Source organism: Schistocerca nitens, chromosome 5 (assembly GCF_023898315.1).
Source record: "Schistocerca nitens isolate TAMUIC-IGC-003100 chromosome 5, iqSchNite1.1, whole genome shotgun sequence".
Taxonomy (NCBI): Eukaryota; Metazoa; Arthropoda; class Insecta; order Orthoptera; family Acrididae; genus Schistocerca; species Schistocerca nitens.
The window spans coordinates 90,084,681-90,104,333 of record NC_064618.1 but is presented as its reverse complement, the minus strand read 5'-3'; the positions used below and the strand labels follow the sequence as shown (position 1 = coordinate 90,104,333).

The following is a 19,653-nucleotide window of genomic DNA, read 5'->3' as shown; positions in this document are numbered from 1 at the left end:
GGATCTCCTGTGACCCCTTCCACCTTGCAGGTCTCTGGGCTATAAACGATGTCTGTTCAGTCGTCTGTAGACTATGTGTCTGGAGACAACTGTTCCAGTGGCTGCGGTAAGGTCCCGAGCAAGGCTACCTGCAGTACCCTGTGGCTGTCTGCGGGCACTGATGGTGAGATATTGGTCTTCTTGTGGTGTTGTAGAAGGTGGACGTCCCGTACTGTAGTGTCTGGACACGTTTCCTGTCTGCTGCAATCGTTGCCATAATCCTGAGTTCACACTTTGTGGCACACGGAGAGCCCATGCTACGACATGCTGTGTTTGACCAGCCTCCAGTCGCTCTACTATTCTACCCCTCATAACGTCATCAATATGTATTCTTTGAGCCATTTTCAACACACAGTCACCATTAGCACGTCTGAAAACGTCTGCACACTCACTCGCTGCATCGTACTGTGACATGCACCAACACACCTCTGTGCATGTAGACTGCTGCCAGCGCCACCATGCGACGACCACAGATCAAATGCACCGCAGGGTCATACCCCGAGGTGATTTAAACCCGCAAACCGCCCATCAGAGCTTTGTTTCACCATGTATCAGCATTATCCTTAATTTATGAACATGAGTGTAAAATGTTAAATGAAAATGATAAATCGGTGGATGTAGAATTAATCCAACTGTGCTTCCCTGTTTCCCTCCTCCCCTGTCTCCCTATAAGCTGGAATACTTGGACTGACCTGCCACTCGGCTATTATTGGACGGGACTTCCTCCTGTCCATTAGTGGCTTTTGGTAGTTAAATGAAACTTTCAGATGAGACGTAAATAGCCGTATCCTTTGAGTGCATTAACTTAGAATCTTAATTTTTTTACACTAACAGGGGCCCGTAGACCTTAATACTTGACATAAATTTTCGCTTGATAACTGTACCGGTTGTGAGAAACATGTATCTTATCTCACGCACAGATAGGCTGACAACGAAGTGATCCAATAAGGGCTCCGTTTTCAGCGATTGATATACGGAGCACTAAGGATCACGACGAAAATAACCGCGATCGTATTACTGAGCAAAGGCAGTACTAACAAGAGCTGCTCGGTCCAGAGAATCTCTCTCTCCGTGGCCAACCTAACCGGGAGGGTGATTACCGTTTGTTGCGGCTAGCATTAGCCTGGGCCTCCCTTTCTGTTTTATTATAGGGTCGAGCCCCTCCACGTCTACACCGGCATGATGGCCAACACAAAAGGTCGACTGCCATCTCTGCTCATTTGGAGACAGACTGGGCCGAAAGTTGAACGAGGTGGTTGAAGGATGCTGAAATAAGGAGTAGGCCGTATGGTACGGAACGGACCTGTCTCATTACAAAACGTGGAGGCCGGAGGATCCACAACTGTGTAATCCAAGGCAGGTGGCAGGTGTTGGTTCAAATGGCTCTGAGCACTATGGGACTTAACATCTGTGGTCATCAGTCCCCTAGAACTTAAAACTACTTAAACCTAACTAACCTAAGGACATCACACAATACCCAGTCATCACGAGGCAGAGAAAATCCCTGACCCCGCCGGGAATCGAACCCGGGAACCCGGGCGCGGGAAGCGAGAACGCTACCGCACGACCACGAGCTGCGGACACAGCAGGTGTGACAACAGAGTACTGTGCTGGTTTCAGAGCACGCCGTTCAGAGGCCGTTGTTGGACATGCAGTTCCACGTCATACGACCATACGTGTTCCTGTGTCGATTTAACGACATCGCCAGTTATGATTGCCGGGTAGCCGTTTGAAGGGCAGAGGAAATTGCCAAGACAAGAGCCAAGGGAAAAAAAGCCTCTACGGTAGTTGGGTCAGGTTGGAGCAGGTCATGCAAGGGTAGGCTTTGCTTTCTTAGTAGTGGGCCTCCTAGCTCCCAAGTTGATGGGACTGAAATGGCTTCAATTTCACGGAGCCACATAGGTCTGATATCCTTGCGCATCGAGATAGGCTTGGCCTAAAATCAGAAGCATCTGCAGAATTTCGTCATCATGCAAATTATTAGGAATATTTAATCCATGGACCGGAAAACTTCTCAGTCCCCTGACACGACAGTTCTCTGTTGAGGGGGACCGATACAGTTCTCGACTGCTGGGGGAAATTGGTTTAGTAGCACTCATCCAGCAATTAATTACATCAATCTTTGAAATAATAATCTGAGCGTCCCTTGACCTACAGCATTACATTAGCAATTTTACGAGCAATCTGAATCGGCATCCGAAATGTAAATTAAATTTTTATCGAACTACTCTCTCTTTGACGGGAGGCTATTTCACGCCTTGTTGTAGGTCAGAGAAAACTATTCCACAGCTGTAACTTTTGTGGCACGGATAAATGTGGCGTCACTCTAGCGGCACTTCAGGAATTTCGGTGTTTCCACATACAACTTCATTGACGCCACTCGAGTAGTGGCCAAGTGGCACCACTTTTGTTGCATGTGGAAACCCGGGCTAGATTACTAGGAGAACACAACAAGTGCCTTAACCCGATTTCCCAGAAACTTCCGCTCAATAGAAGACGGGCCAAAACAAACAAACACTGTCTCAGCTTATTCCTAGACACTCAACCATTTCATAAAAAACGACAATCTAAGTTCTTAAGAACTGTGTGCCGGACCGAGACTCGAACTCGGGACCTTTGCCTTTTGCGGGCAAGTGCTCTACCAACTGAGCTACCCAAGCATGACTAACGCCCCGTCCTCACAGCTTTACTTCTGCAAGTACCTCGTCTCCTACCTTCCAAACTTTACAGAAGTCTCGGTCCAGCACACAGTTTTAATCTGCCAGGAAGTTTCATATCAGCGCACACTCCGCTGCAGAGTGAAAATCTCATTCTGTTAGTTCTTGAGGTTTTTTCAGGTACTTTTATTTCCGTTCTTTCAGTCATATACCCATGTCTGTAGAAGACTACTACACGAAAGTTTTCCAATGTCAGATGAAGGAACTAAAAAAACCTCCTTTGGCCATGGGTAGATAATTGAAAACAATAAAAATAAGATAAATAAAACAATAATGAGGTTTCGTACATGGGGCGCAAAATTAACAAGCCGCGATGCTAAATACCTTTTTTTTTTTTTAACAAGTTTCTTTGATCCATGTACCTCCTGATCCACGTCTGTGGGCATCATGCTGTAAAAGGCACATAAAGTACCTGGAAAGTACCTCGAAAACTTTGACCGTCATTTTATCAGAAACGGTCGCGAGACACATGTAGGGATATTTTGACTCCTCTTCCACGGAGTGGCTGGGAACTCTGGTGATGGTACTTGCCGCATTCTCTTGGTCAGTCCTGAGAATGGTGTCAAAATCATATGGATCTTAAGTTGTGTGTAATACATAAAGTCCTGCTTGTACCGTCCCTGCTAGATCTTATACCATAGTTTGAACTTCAGGAAATACAAGAGAGTAAATAAAGAATTTGTAATAGTTACCATAAAAAAAAGTGCACTCTTAACATGTTTCTTATTCTCAAACAGAGGAGCAGAAATTTTACGCCTTTGAAGTATCTTACTGTTAGTTTTTGCTGTTCAGTTCTTCCTTCTTAATGCGTAACTGCTCATGAATATGAAGTAGGCTGCCTCTTACCTTTATTATTTGTTGTTGTTTTCTTCTGTTCTTGCTGCTAGAAGCCTTCCAATAATTTATGAATACGATGATGGTTCCTTTATTGAATTGCCGTTTCTTTTCTATAAAATTTTTCCCTGATCTGTCGTGACTTACGAAAATATCCTGCATACAGGATGGTAATTTCCTACATCCACTCTGCTTTTCCAAGAGTAAATGTTCCAGAGCATATTTCAAGCTGCCCACTATAATATTTGCATGTAGTACTCCATAATCAGCAAAATTTATTTATGTTTAATTCTCGCAGAAGGTTTGTTCCCTTATTTTTAAAGTAGGAATAACGGAACTACCTTACATATCCGCAGAATTCCACATTGTAAACGACACCTGCTCAGAATATCCTTGAATCTACATTTAGCTTTAAGACAGCACTTTAAAAAGTTCGTTATTGATTTTGTCTGTTATTTTCAACGTATTTAAATGACGCAAAGACACTGAAGCCCTCCAGATATTCCAGGTTGCACTGACGTCACTGGCGGTGGCAGAGCGATCTAACGCAGCGCGTAATTCAGCGTTCTCCTCAAACATTACGGGAGATCGAACTCAATTATTGACGCTACTGACTGATTACATGCGTCGCTCTGTTTACGTCAGATCCTGACAAAGTGTGCATAATTAAATCCCCGCCCGTTGCTCATTTCTGTCAGTTGTTGGTTCTGGCTTCAACATTAGTCCCACGATAATTGCGTAAATATCGAATTCTAGCCACCTAAATGGCGCTCTATCCTTCGGTCTACGTAGTATCGACGTAGTAACACCTGGCTGTGAATTTTACTTCTAATAACATTGGTCCGATTGTCTAGTTAAACTGTGTGAGATACGAAAACATTTTACAAGCAAGAGCAGACTGAACTGTTCCTATTACTGCTCTCGATCTTTCCAAGAAGTCCTTTTCCTGTCTAACAGGAAACCAGTGTCGCTATCTCAGGATAAACATATCTCCTAACTTAATTCATCTTTGTCCCTCCATTTTCTTATTTTTCTTGTCTCCACTGTTTTCCTTTCTTCCGTTGAATTCTTTCTGGTTTTTCTTGCTCTCTGTTAAGCACAATTAACTCCTAACATTTATTATTCAGGCTTGAGCCCTAATGGAACACGTAATTTACAAAAAGATGACCACTATCGAATATTCGTTCCAGCTTTTCTTTTCGTTCTCATTTTCTCAGAATGGGCTCTTTTTCCAGCCGTCATACCTAGCCGTTTCGGTCTTGTTGGGTTTTTCAGCAAGGCCAACGGTCCAGCCGTGAATCTTCTGTCAAAACATTTTTCTGTCTAATCTATCAAGTAGTTATTCGAGTTGTAGTTATTCCTCCATGTATTCTTTTATTGCTCCTGGAACATCTTAAATCCTCTCCTGTTAGAAATTATATGGATTTCGTCCCTCTGCGTGCTAATCAGAACAAAATTGCTTACATTGAGAGAAAATAACCGCCAAACCCTAGGCGGCAAGTTTCTGCCCAACAAACTGCCAGTACCAGGAAATGGAAGCTCAACAGGGGTGCGCAAATCAGTTGCAACATAAACCTTCCAGGTGGCACTTCAAAATGGTTCAAATGGCTCTGAGCACTATGGGACTCAACTGCTGAGGTCATTAGTCCCCTAGAACTTAGAACTAGTTAAACCTAACTAACCTAAGGACATCACACACATCCATGCCCGAGGCAGGATTCGAACCTGCGACCGTTGCGGTCTCGCGGCTCCAGACTGCAGCGCCAGAACCGCGCGGCCACTTCGGCCGGCCCAGGTGGCACTGCGTCTTCAAAGTCCACCCCTATGTTCTCCATCTGTTAACCCTACCTGCCCATACTTGTAGTGCAGCTATTCATGCGTTGCTCCGTAACTGGTAAACTACGATTCCGACTTACTCTAGTGCAATAACTCTCGGAGTATCTTTGGCACATCAGCAAATGAAGAGCAAACAGATCTTGTAAAATCTTTGTACACTGAAGCTCCAAAGAAGTAGGTAAGACATGCATATTCAAATACAGATATACGTAAACAGGCAGAATACTATGCTATGGTTGGCAACGCCTATATAAGGCAACAAGTGTTTGGCACAGTTATTAGATCGGTTTCTGTTGCTACAGTGGCAGGTTATAAAGATTTAAGTGAGTTTGAACGTGGTGTTATAGCAGGTGCACGCGCGATGGGACACAGCATCTTCAAGGTAGCGATGAACTGAGGATTTTCCCCTACGACCATTCCACGAGTGCACGGTGAAACTCAGGAATCTGGTAAAACATCAAATCTCCGATATCACTGCGGCCAGAGAAAGATCCTGCAAGAACGGGATCAGCGACGACCGAAGAGAATCGTTGAACGTGGCAGAAGTGCAACCCTTCCGCAAATTCCTGCAGATTTCAATGCCGGGCCATCAACAAGGACAGCGTGCGAACCATTCAACGAAACATCATCGACACAGGCTTTCGGAGCCGAAGACCCACTCGTGTACCCTTGATGACTGCACGATGCACAAACTTATGCCTCGCCTAGGCCCGTAACCACCGACATTGGACCGCTGACGACTGGAAACATGTCACCTGCTCGGACGAGTCTTGTTTCAAATTGTATCGAGCGGATAGACGTGTACGGGTATGGAGACAACCTCATGAATCCACGGATCATGCAGCCGGCCGGAGTGGCCGAGCGGTTCTAGGCGCTTCAGTCTGGAACCGCACGACCGCTACGGTCGCAGGTTCGAATCCTGCCTCGGTCATGGATGTGTGTGTCGTCCTTAGGTTAGTTAGGTTTAAGTAGTTCTAAGTTCTAGGGGACTGATGACCTCAGATGTTAAGTCCCATAGTGCTCAGAGCCATTTGAACCATGGATCATGCATGTCAGCAGGGTACTGTTCAAGCTGGTGGAGGCTCTGTAATGGTATGGGGCATGTGCAGTTGGAGTGATATGAGACCTCTGATATGCCTCGATACGACTCTGACAGATGACACGTACGTAAGCATCCTGTCTAATCACCTTCATCCATTCATGTCCATTGTGTATCCCGACAGACTTGGACAATTCCAGAAGGACAATGCGACTCCCCACACGTCCAGAATTTCTACGGAGTGGGTCTAGGAACATTATTCTGGCCACGAGAGTCCCCAGACATGAACATTATTGAGCATATCTGGTGTGCCTTGCAACGTACTATTCAGAAGAGATCTCCACCCCTCTCTCACGGATTTATGGACAGCCCTGCAGGATTCATGGTGTCAGTTCCCTCCAGCACTACTTCAGACATTAATCGAGTCCATGCCATGTCGTGTTGCGGCACCTCTGCGTGCTCTTGGGGGCCCTACACTATATTAGGCAGGGGTACCTGTTTCTTTGCCTCTTCAGTATATGTTGTTGAGGCCCAGTGTCCTCAAATGTGGTTGGTAACGCGCATTCGTTATAGCAACTACAAGGGCGTTTATCAGATTTCACGAAGCTCGCGTGATCGCAGCTACTTCCAATTACTGTGCGGTTCTGCCCACTCTTCTCGTATAGGGTGCCCAAAGGAAGCTGCGTTCTCTGAACGCTATACAACACTTCAAGTAAATTACGTTAATAGTTTACAATAGAGAAGATAAACAATACTTAATTTTGAATTTACAATGGTGTCGCAAGCGATAGCAGACATGCAAACAATCAGAGTCCTTTGCTGTCCTTGGGTCCATGTAAGCAACATATGGATCACACGTCACTGCTTTGGTAGTGCTGTCCTAGTACTGCGCCAATACTGTGCGCCCGGGGCTGGTAAGAGCGGCGCTTATATTCTCATCTTGTAGAAGCCGCTCCTGTCGTGGTGCGGTCCTAGTCAGTGTTCTATTGGCTGACATCGTCGCACAGCCTTCTTTGCGGTTGCATTCTTCATCTTCATGCCGGCGCTTGTCGATATGCCGGAACAATTACCAAGGCGCTACCGGCACGAATGAAACAGTTACTCGAATATGAATTGACAATTGTTGTCACAACACTGCTGTATTGTGTGGCATATGATTTATGCTCTCTGACACGCATGGCTTCAGACCACAACGCCAGGATAGTTTCAGACCTTCTTGCAATACGTAACACGACATTCTCAAAGACACAAAATGATCAAAATCCACCATCATGAGCGAGAAGTCATCAGCGACGATACAGTCAGAACTCTGAGAGAGTACACAACTGGAAGGTGCACATCGTCCCTGTTACCGAAATATGCTGGAGCGATTGCGTGAACAGCCTAAGAATTTCGCATTATCTATCATAATTTAAGTCTGTATAGATTGTCACAAACAAAATATACTACATCAATACCATATCGATACCAGTAAAAATCACTGGCTACGCGACTGTGCTTGATTAGACGTTGTTATCTCGACATGAGAAAAATCTAAGCTTTTTATGCCATAGAGATGGAGCTGCTATTCGACGTAGCTCCGATCTCCTCCAACACCCAACACCCTCGCTGCTAACTTTTCGCCGGCCGCGGTGGTCTAGCGGTTCTGGCGCTGCAGTCCGGAACCGCGGGACTGCTACGGTCGCAGGTTCGAATCCTGCCTCGGGCATGGGTGTGTGTGATGTCCTTAGGTTAGTTAGGTTTAAGTAGTTCTAAGTTCTAGGGGACTTATGACCTAAGATGTTGAGTCCCATAGCGCTCAGAGCCATTTTTTGCTAACTTTTCTGGGCTGCACTGGCGTCAAACAGTCCACTTTAAGAACATTAATTCTTTTTGTAATATATCGGCCCACCTGACAGCTCCAGCGGAGAGTCTCTCAAAGTGCTATGTGAAACAATTTCCACTACTTACACCCGACAACCGTTCAGGAACTGACATTTGGACGTAATGCTGCTCCAATCTAATCATCAGTTCGGAAGTTTGAGATCACGGGTTCTGTTTCAAATGGTAAAAAACATGACGACCGCTTTCTGTTCGAACACAAGAAAACATATCTGTCAAGCTTGACAATGCGACCGTAAGCCCCAGAAAATCGGTTCGCCGACGAGCTCAATCAAATGAGTTTGTCACCAAGTTCACTGCATGAAATCTTTTCAAAATGGTTCAAATGGTTCTGACAAGGGGAACCTCCCCATCGCACCCCCCTCAGATTTAGTTATAAGTTGGCACAGTGGATAGGCCTTGAAAAACTGAACACAGATCAATTGAGAAAACAGGAAGAAGTTGTGTCGAACTATGAAAAAATAAGCAAAATATACAAACTGAGTAGTTCATGGGAAGATATGCAACATCAAGGAGACTGGGAACGCGGGAGCGCTGTGGTCTCGTGGTAACGTGAGCAGCTGCGGAAAGAAAGGTCCTTGGTTCAAATCTTCCATCGAGTGAAAAGTTTAATTTTTTATTTTCAGTTTATGTGACAAACTCTTATGTTTTCATCACTTTTTTGGGAGTGATTATCACATCCACAAGAAAACCTAAATCGGGCAAGGTAGAAGAATCTTTTTACCCATTCGCCAAGTGTACAAGTTAGGTGGTTCGACAACATATTCCTGTCATGTGACGCACATGCCGTCACCAGTGTCGTATAGAATATATCAGATCTGTTTTCCTGTGGAGGAATCGGTTGACCTATGACCTTGCGATCAAATGTTTTTGGTTCCCATTGGAGATGCACGTCCTTTCGTCTACTAATCGCACGGTTTTGCGGTGCGGTCGCAAAACGCAGACACTAAACTTATTCCAGTGAACAGAGACGTCAATGAACGAACGGACAGATAATAACTATGCAAAAATAGAGAAAGTGAAATTTTCACTCCAGGGAAGACTTGAACCAAAGACCTCTCGTTCTGCAGCTGCTCACGCTACCACGGGACCACGGCGCTCCTGAGCCCACATTGTCCATGATGTTGCCTATGTGGCCCTTTGCACACAACTTCTTCCTGTTTTCTCAGTTGATCTGTGTTCAGTTTATCAAGGCCTATCCACTGTGCCAACTTATAACTAAATCTGAGGGGCGTGAGATGGGGAGGTTCCCTTGTGAGCACTATGGGACTTAACATCTCAGGTCATCAGTCCCATAGCAATTAGAACTACTTAAACCTACCAAACCTAAGGACATCACACACATACATGCCCGAGGCAGGATTCGAACCTGCGACCGTAGCAGTCGCGCGGTTCTGGACTGAACCGCCCAGAACCGCTCGGCCACCACGGTCGGCATCTTTTCAAAGATCTGTAAGTGCATCCTTACAAGTTTACTTACACGAGAGTTGAAGCCTGCAGATCATGGAAAGAGACATCGATCTCTCAGTGGGTCTTGGCTCGACAAGCGAAGAACGAGAACTTCACAAAAAGAATAACTTTCTCAGATGAGGCGCACTTCCACCTCAGTGGGTACGTCAATAAGCAGAACTGCAAAATTTGGGGTAACGAAAGTTCGAGAGTGTCTGTGGCAGATGAGATGCATCCACAACGCACGTCTGTGTGGTGTGGTGTGGGTTCTGGGCAGGAGGAGCGATCGGCCAGTATTTTTTTTTTTTTTTTAACTGATGACTGAGCTCCCGTCTCTGTGAACGGCGACCGTTATCGAAACATGCTTTGTGATTGGTTTTTCCCTCTTATTGATTAAAATGACAATTTTTAGTATCAACAAGATGGTGTGGATATTTCGCACATCGCCCGCATCTCGTGGTCGTGCGGTAGCGTTCTCGCTTCCCACGCCCGGGTTCCCGGGTTCGATTCCCGGCGGGGTCAGGGATTTTCTCTGCCTCGTGATGGCTGGGTGTTGTGTGCTGTCCTTAGGTTAGTTAGGTTTAAGTAGTTCTAAGTTCTAGGGGACTTATGACCACAGCAGTTGAGTCCCATAGTGCTCAGAGCCATTTTATCTCGCACATCCCGTGAAACGATTACTGTGCTGAATGAAAAGATTCCTCAAAAAATTATCACTTTGCATGGCAAACCAGGAATGGTCTGCCAGATCATTCAGATCATTCAAACTTACGCCTTGTTACTTTTTGTGAGGATTTGTGAAATCAAAATTGTACGTTAGCAAACCACAGACAATACACCAATTGAAGGATGAAATTGAAAGGATTATTAATCCCACCAGATGTTTGTGGAGGCTTCATCGAGAACTTCAATGAACGCATTGCTCGCTGCCGCACGGCCTTGAGTGGTCATATGGAGGATGTAATTTTTTTGTGTATAGATGGGAGAAGTTACTTGATATGTCTGCAGCACTAAACATATATTCATACCTACATACCGGTCACCCTCTATAAAGTGAGGAAGATTGTATACCTGGAGAGCGTCTCTATCGCTGTAGAAAAATCCACTGTTTTGCATTACTTTGCTGTGTATCCGTGCGCACTGCGAACGCCTCTCCACAGTTTTCCGACGTTCTTTTGTTTTTATACCGCCTGTCACAGCAGGATGCGACATCTGCCCCCTGATTGGGTGATGGAGTTACGCACCGAACAATAGCGCCGCGTTCGGCGGCGCTTCGAATTAATGCGTTTGTGAGTGCAGAGCGGGGGAGGCGGGACGCCGGGCGACGCCCCCCCCCCCCCCCCGAGGGGCGCAGCTAACAGGGTTACGGCGCGGGGGCGGCGCGGCGCGGCGCACAGCGTCGAGAGCCAAATTGAATGAGCGGCGGCAGGCGTCGCGACGCCGCGGCAGCTGCCGGCGGCGGCGCTACGACTGACGCCTAGACCAGCAGAAGCAGAAATAGTGGCGGCTGGCCTAAAAACAAATCAGCGTCACACTCTAGGCGTAACACAGCGTGGGGGAGCCGCGACGGGTCACCAGAAACACACTGAAAAGCCAAAACGACATGACCACCGGCTTAATAGGGTCTTTGGAACGCAATGCGTCACCGGCGTGGATTCCACAAATCACTGGCCGCTTTGTATAGATACGGTAAGCGAAAGTGCCGAATTATCGGTTACCATTTTTAAATTTAAAATAGCTGCCTTTAAATTATAGAAAAATTGCTATAGTACACGGAAAAAATCGCAAAAAAATAAAGGAGAGTAGTGAGATTTCGATAATACACTTGTCTAGGTAACATATTCTAGGTAACATATGCAAGTGTTTAACATGGTCAGATCACAGGTTAATGTAAGCGCGAGATAAGCCATTACAAATGTGAAATGCTAGTAATTACACTACTGGCCATTGAAATTGCTACACCTCGAAGATTACGTGCTACAGACGCGAAATTTAACCGACAGGAAGAAGATGCTGTGATCTGCAAATGATTAGCTTCTCAGAGCACTCACACAAGGTTGGCGCCGGTGGCGGCACCTACAACGTGCTGACATGAGGAAAGTTTCCAATCGATTTCTCATACACAAACAGCAGTTGACCGGCGTTGCCTGGTGATACTTTGTTGTGATGCCTCGTGTAAGGAGGAGAAATGCGTACCATCACGTTTCCGACTTTCATAATGGTCGGATTATAGCCTATCGAGATTGCGGCTTATAGTTTCGCGACATTGCTGCTCGCGTAGGTCGAGATCCAATGACTGTTAGCAGAATATGGAATCGGTGGGTTCAGGAGGGTAATACGGAACGCCTTGCTGCATCCCAACGGCCTCGTATCACTAGCAGTCGAGATGACAGGCATCTTATACGCATGGCTGTAACTGGTCGTGCAGCCACGTCTCGATCCCTGAGTCAACAGATGGGGACTTTTGCAAGACAACAACCATCTGCACGAACAGTTCGACGACGTTTGCAGCAGCATGGACTATCAGCTCGGAGACCGTGGCTGCGGTTACCCTTGACGCTGCAACACAGACAGGAGCGCCTGCGATGGTTGTTCTGGGTACTGGTTTCTCGGGATCTATGCACCCAAACTGCGTGAAAATTTAATCAGTTCTACCATAATATATTTGTCCAATGAATACCCGTTTATCATCTGCATTTCTGCTTGGTGTAGCAATTTTAATGGCCAGTAGTGTAATAACCGGTGTGACTGCCAGAATGTTCGGTGCAAGCATGAAAACGTGTATGCAAAAATGGTTCAAATGGCTCTCAGCACTATGGGCCTTAACTTCTGAGGTCATCAGTGCCCTAGAACGTAGAACTACTTAAACCTAACTAACCTAAGGATATCACACACAACCATGCCAGAGGCAGGATTCGAACCAGCGACCGTAGCGGTCGCGCGGTTCCAGACTGTAGCGCCTAGAACCGCTCGGCCACCCCGGCTGGCAAACGTGCATGCATTGTGTTGTTCAGGTGCCGCATGTTAGTTTGTGGGATGGAGTTGTAGGCTGTCGAACTTGGTCGATCAATTCAGGGACGGCTGATGTTGTTTGCGGTTTACGCTGGAGCTTACGCCCGATGACGTCCTATTGGAGACAGATCTAGTAGTCGAGCAGGCCAAGGCAAGACGTCGACACTCTGTAGAGCGTGTTGGGTTACAACAGAGACGTGCGGGCAAGCGTTGTCCTGTAGGAAAACACTCCCGTCGAATGTTGTTCATGAATGGCAGTCAGGGTGCGCGGGATAACCACGAGCGTGCTCCTGCTGGCATTCCGAACCGCACACCAGACGATAACTCCAGGTGTAGGTCCAGTGCGTTCAGCACGGAGACAGGTTGGTTGTAGGCCTTTACTGGCCTTCTTCTAACCGACACACGGCCGTCACTTGCACAGAGGAACAACCAGATTTCATCTGAAACCACGACAACCATCCAACCTGCTCTCCAAGGAGCTCTTGTTTTGTACCATTTAAGTCGCAAATGGCGGTGGTTTGGGGTCAGTGGAATGCACGCTACAGGGCACTTAGCTGTACCTGAAGGTACCGTTTTGTAACAATTCGTTGAGTCACTGTGGTGCCAACTGCTGCTGAAATGGGCTGCTTCAGATGCAGTACGATGCGCCAGAACTATACGCCGACACTATGGCCTTCCCTCTTGGTAGTGTCCGTCCGGATCCCGATCTCTTCTTGTAACCGTAGATTCTCGAGACCACCGCCGCCAGCAGTCACGTACAGTGGCTACATTCCTGCCAAGTCTTTCTGCAGTACCGCAGAAGGAATATTCACCTTCTCGCAGCTCTGTTCCACGACCTCTTTCAAACTCAGTGTCCCACGCCCGGGTTCCCGGGTTCGATTCCCGGCGGGGTCAGGGATTTTCTCTGCCTCGTGATGGCTGGGTGTTGTGTGCTGTCCTTAGGTTAGTTAGGTTTAAGTAGTTCTAAGTTCTAGGGGACTTATGACCACAGCAGTTGAGTCCCATAGTGCTCAGAGCCATTTGAACCATTTGAACCAAACTTAGTGGGGTGCTGATAATGGCACCTTTGTTCACTTAAAGACACTCGTGACTAACGTAGTCACCACGCCCATTGTCAGAGATAACTAACGCTCACCACAGTTAGTGTGTCTATTTAAAGCAAACCTGACTCGTATTCCCATAGTGCTCCTGCAAGCAACACTCCTACGCAACTGGCGCGAAACTGGAGCAGACATCTTCTTCCAGACGTAGAAACACGCCTACCAATTTTTGTTTATGTCGCACAACTCCTTGTTGGTGTAGCGTTTTGTTTTCGGTGAGTGTAGTTGTCTTTAAATCGGCCTTGCTGCAGTGATGACACCGATACCCATCAGCTCACCGAAGTTATGCGCTGTCGGGCTTTGCTAAAACTTGGATGGTTGACCATCCGGTTGCCGAGCGCTGTTGTCAAGCGGGGTGGACTCAGCCCTTGTGAGGCAAACTGAGGAGCTACTTGATTGAGAAGTAGCGATCCGGTCTAGTAAACTGACGTACAGCCCTGGAGAGCGGTGTGCTGACCACATGCCCCTCCATATCAGCATCCAGTGACGCCTAAGGGTGAGGATGACACGGTGTTCGGTCGGTACCGTTGGGCCTTCCAAGGCCTGTTCGGACAGAGTTTAGTTTTTTAGTTGTCTTTAAATTATAGAAAATGTGTTATACTATTACCAGAGTATATTCGAATATTAGCCTTGTAAAAAAATCTTCAGAATATCTTCTCATTCTGTAATAACAAAACAAAGAATTAAAACGTGTAATTTTTCCTTCCGGAAAATATGGTTACTAATTCCAGGTTTTCCGGTTTCCTAATTACGGGTTTAGAATAAACACTAAAATGTAATGAATTAGTCACACAACCTTTACTCGTATAAAAAAGTTTGTTTCAGAAGTAAAGAGTCGTGCATGATTGTCGGTTACTCTGCAGACATTTCAGCCATACCAAGAAAACTGTACAGTCTTTGTACTTTATCCAGAATTCACATTTAAAATCTTTCCAATTATCATTGCCGTCATCTGCTCAAAGCTCATAACACCAGCGAAAGCGACCGATGCAGGCAAACCAGGTCTCTTTAGTAGTACCTGTTCACAACAGTTGGTCGTAGTAAATGCACTCCTCGTCCTCTTCATATGCAGGTGATGAGTCTCTCAGTACAGTTTCATAAATGCTTAAATCGCAGTCTTCCTCGGCATAATCCTGCTGCTTCGTAACCCTTTTGTTCTTTCTTTCGAAGAGGTTCCTTCTGGCAGCCCCAGAGTCTGTCAGATGCATCACACGTCACTCCTAAAGTAGGTTTTGTTGAAGGTGGTGACTTTCATGTAGTCTTGGGACGATTTCTTTTTCCCTTTAGCCAGGGACAACTCCTAAAGGCTTTTTAAAAGAAGATGACGTTAACACTACTGCTTTACGTGGTCCATCATAAAGGTGGAATCAGAGGAGGTGGGCTGATCTGAAAAGTAGGAACCGCTGTTACTTTAATTTCATTAAGTGAAGTCGCCAAAGACCAGCTGTGGCTTCTGAGACTTTATCCGCATATGCTGCAGACTGCTGAGGACAAAATCCGTAGATGAAGAAACCAGGGGGTCATGAGGATTTTTGAAACCATTTGCAGCCACTTCTGTTATTGCGGCTCCGTATCATGCCCAACCCATCAATGACCCAACGTCTTTGTCTCTAAAACACTGCAAAGGTCCCATCTGGAATAAACTTCAGGACGTCTGTTGGTATAAACTGACTCAGAATTTTGCGTACCCAATATAGTGCAACCTGTTACTACCCAATATTAGGGACCATTTATTTCTTCTATTTAGGCACAACCTAACCTTAAGTGGTCAATTGACGACACTTTTATCAATTAGATAAGGAAGAACATGCTTCAAACTACTCGTCTCGTATGAAAGTATGTCTCACCTCTCTGGAAAAAGAACTTTCAGCTAAACTCTGTTGAAAGTGTTTATATTGACCACTATGCAAAACTAGCTGTGGACAGCACCGGCACCAAACTCACAACGGCGTATCATGTTACCTGTAGTCAGAGCGAGCTACGGAACGGAGCACCAAAAAAGGGAGATATTCCGCTGGTCGGAGTTAAGCACCCTTTAGGAGAGCGATTGTACTTGAATTCACGATTTTATTTTTGGATGTTTTCCCTCTTCTTCTTCCACAACTCTTCATCCTCTCAAAATGTTCTCTCTTCCGTTCGTCTGTCCACTTTTTCCCAGATTGTTGCGTTGTTGTTTGCTGGAACGTCACATCCTTGATTTTACTCCGGCACTTGTTACGGTCTTCGAGATGGTCTATGTTGATCTGTCGCACGTCCCCTGGACCTCCTTTAGCCACTCCGTGCTACATCTACTCTTTGGAATGATGCCGGGCAGTTTCCTTGCTGTTCTAGTGTTCTCCATCCTGTAGATGTGTGTGTGTAGAACTTTGCTCGCTTTTTCCTGATTTCTTTGGTTATTATGTAGGTCTTTTGATAGAGTTCATTCTCAGGTACAAATGCCATTTTTTGATGATTGCTCCGTAAATCTTCCTAAGAATTGTTCGTCCCTGTTTTTCTATTTCTCTAATTTTGCAGTGACCGTATGTTTATTCTGAGTATGTTGCATCTGGACGAATCATTGTTTTGTAATGCCTCAATATTGCGTCTGTCGAAATGTATTTCTTGTTGCAGTAGGCCCATGTTAATTTATATGCCTTTTGCAGCTTGCTGATCCTTTGTTCGTTGGCGATTCTGTTTACTCCCGATGACAGTATAGTTTCGCCAAGATATTTAAAGTGGCTGACTTGTGAGATGTTACCGTGTGTCGTGATTAGCGGGGATTTATTTTCCGGCCGACTTTCCAAATACTGGGTTTTTTCATGCGAAATTTGCAGTTCAGTTTCCTGTGCAATTTCATGTAGTTTTCCAATTGCGTGAATCTCTTCTGTCCTGTTGTTTCTCATAATCGCAATATCGACCGCGAAGGCGAGGCATTTTACTTTAGTATGGTTCTCTTTTCTGATACCAATTTGGACACCTTTCACATGACGTTCCCATTCTCTGATGACCTTGTCTAGAAAAATATTGAAAATAATCGAGGACAGTCCGTCCCTGTGCCGTGCTCTCATTCTAATTTCAAAGGGTCCCGATATCTCACTCATGAATTTCACTTTGGAAGTTGTTCTTGCAAGTGTGTTCTATGATTTTCCGGGTCTTTTGGTCGATTCCGAATTCTTCCATGGTTTCAAAAAGGATTTCGTAGTCTGTTGAGTCATAAGCTTTCTTGTAATCGTTGAATGTAATTACTGTATTCCTGCATTTTCTCATTTGTAGTATCGTCTTCAGGTCCATATCTGTTCCACAGATGATCGCCCTTTTCTGAATCTGGCCTGTTATTCACCACGAAGTAGTAGATTCGCCTGGGGTTCGCCTCTGTTTAAAAGTGCTGTAAAGAGGATTTTGTACGCCACTGGCAGCAGGGAGACATACGAGTATAAAGGTTTTGCATCACGCATCACTCTGGTTCCCAGAACTCCAGAACTCCTGAAGATAGACGTTGACTGTGGGTATCACAAACACAGTCCCTCTGACTGTCACTAAGCCCGCCCGAAGATCTAAACAAGCATGCATGAGCATACCCAATTACACTAAGCGGGTCCGACAGCCGACCATTTCCAGTCATTCCACCAGGAAGGAGGTACACTGCTCGTGTTGCCTATAGTTCAACTACGCCTAGACGGTCAATATCGCGGTTCAACCGCATCCGCATTGATACTTTTTGCCAGGAAGGGCTCTCAACAAGAAAAGTGTCCAGGCGTCTCGGAGAAAACCAAAGCGATGTTGTTCGGACATGAAGGCGATACAGAGAGACAGGAATTGTCTATCACATGCCTCGCTCAGGCCGCCCAAAGGCTACTACTGTAGCGGATGACCGCTATCTACGGATTATGGCTCGGAGGAACCCTGACAGCTACGCCACCATGGTGAATAATGCTTTTCGTGAAGCCACAGGACGTCGTGTTAAGATTCAAACTGTGAACGATAGGTTGCATGATGCTCAACTTCACTTCCGACATCCATGGCGAAGTCCATCTTTGCAGCCACGAGACCATGCAGCGCGGTACAGACCGGCCCAACAACATGACGAATGGACCGCTCATGAATGGAATCGCGTTCTCTTCACTGATGAGTGTCGCATATGCCTTCAATCACACAATTGTAGGCGACGTCTTTGGGGGCAAGCTGGCCAGGCTGAATGCCTGAGACATACTGTCCAGCGAGTGCAGCAAGATGGAGATTCCGTGCTGTTTTGGGGTAGCATTATGTTGGGCCGACGTACGCCGTTGGTGGTCATGCAAGGTGCCGTAACGTCTGTACGATATGTGAATGCCCTCCTCCAGCCGAGAGTGCAACCATATCGGCAGCATACTGGCGAGGCATTCGTCTTCAGGAAAGACAATTCGCTCCCCCATCTTACTCGTCTTGTGATTCTTCCTTCAGGATAACGACATCGCTTGACTTGAGTGGGCAGCGTGTTCTTCAGACATGGACCCTATCGAACATGCTGGGGATAGATTGAAAAGCCGGGCGGAATGGCCAAGCGGTTCTAGGCGCTACAGTCTGGAGCCTCGCGACCGCTGCGGTCGCAGGTTCGAATCCTGCCTCGGGCATGGATGTGTGTGATGTCCTTAGGTTAGTTAGGACATGTGGCATGTAATTGAAGAAGTGTCATGATGATCTCTCCATTGGCAAAAGATTCCGGAATAGTCCCCATTCGGATCTCCGGGAGGGGACTGCCAAGAAGGAGATTACCATGATAAAAAGATTGAATAATCAACGAAAGGATAACGTTCTACGAGTCGGGGCGTGGAATGTCAGAAGCTTGAACGTGGTAGGGAAACTAGAAAATCTGAAAAGGGACATGCAAAGGCTCAATCTATATATAGTCGGGGTCAGTGAAGTGAAGTGGAAGGAAGACAAGGATTTCTGGTCAGATGAGTATCGGGTAATATCAACAGCAGCAGAAGATGGTATAACAGGTGTAGGATTCGTTATGAATAGGAAGGTAGGGAAGAGGGTGTGTTACTGTGAACAGTTCAGTGACCGGGTTGTTAAAATCAGAATCGACAGCAGACCAACACCGACAACGATAGTTCAGGTATACATGCCGATGTCGCAAGCTGAAGAAGAACAGATAGAGAAAGTGTATGAGGATATTGAAAGGGTAATGCAGTATGTAAAGGGGGACGAAAATCTAATTGTCATGGGCGACTGGAATGCAGTTGTAGGGGAAGGAGTAGAAGAAAAGGTTACAGGAGAATATGGGCTTGGGACGAGGAATGAAAGAGGAGAAAGACTAATTGAGTTCTGTAACAAGATTCAGCTAGTAATAGCGAATACCCTGTTCAAGAATCACAAGAAGAGGAGGTATACTTGGAAAAGGCCGGGAGATACGGGAAGATTTCAATTAGATTACATCATGGTCAAACAGAGATTCCGAAATCAGATACTGGATTGTAAGGCGTACCCAGGAGAAGATATAGAATCAGATCACAATATAGTAGTGATGAAGAGTAGGCTGAAGTTCAAGACATTAGTCAGGAAGAATCAATACGCAAAGAAGTGGGATACGGAAGTACTAAGGAATGACGAGATACGTTTGAAGTTCTCTAACGCTATAGATACAGCAATAAGGAATAGCGCAGTAGGCAGTACAGTTGAAGAGGAATGGACATCTCTAAAAAGGGCCATCACTGAAGTTTGGAAGGAAAACATAGGTACAAAGAAGGTAGCTGCGAAGAAACCATGGGTAACAGAAGAAATACTTCAG

General features: G+C 46.0%; 1 non-coding gene across 1 annotated transcript; it reads right to left on the bottom strand.

Annotated features, from left to right (window-relative positions):
* Positions 1-2,625: 2,625 nt before the first annotated feature.
* On the bottom strand, positions 2,626-2,700 carry Trnal-caa (transfer RNA leucine (anticodon CAA)). Its single transcript has one exon. It is a non-coding gene; the product is annotated as a tRNA-Leu (tRNA).
* Between the last annotated feature and the right edge of the window lie 16,953 nt (positions 2,701-19,653).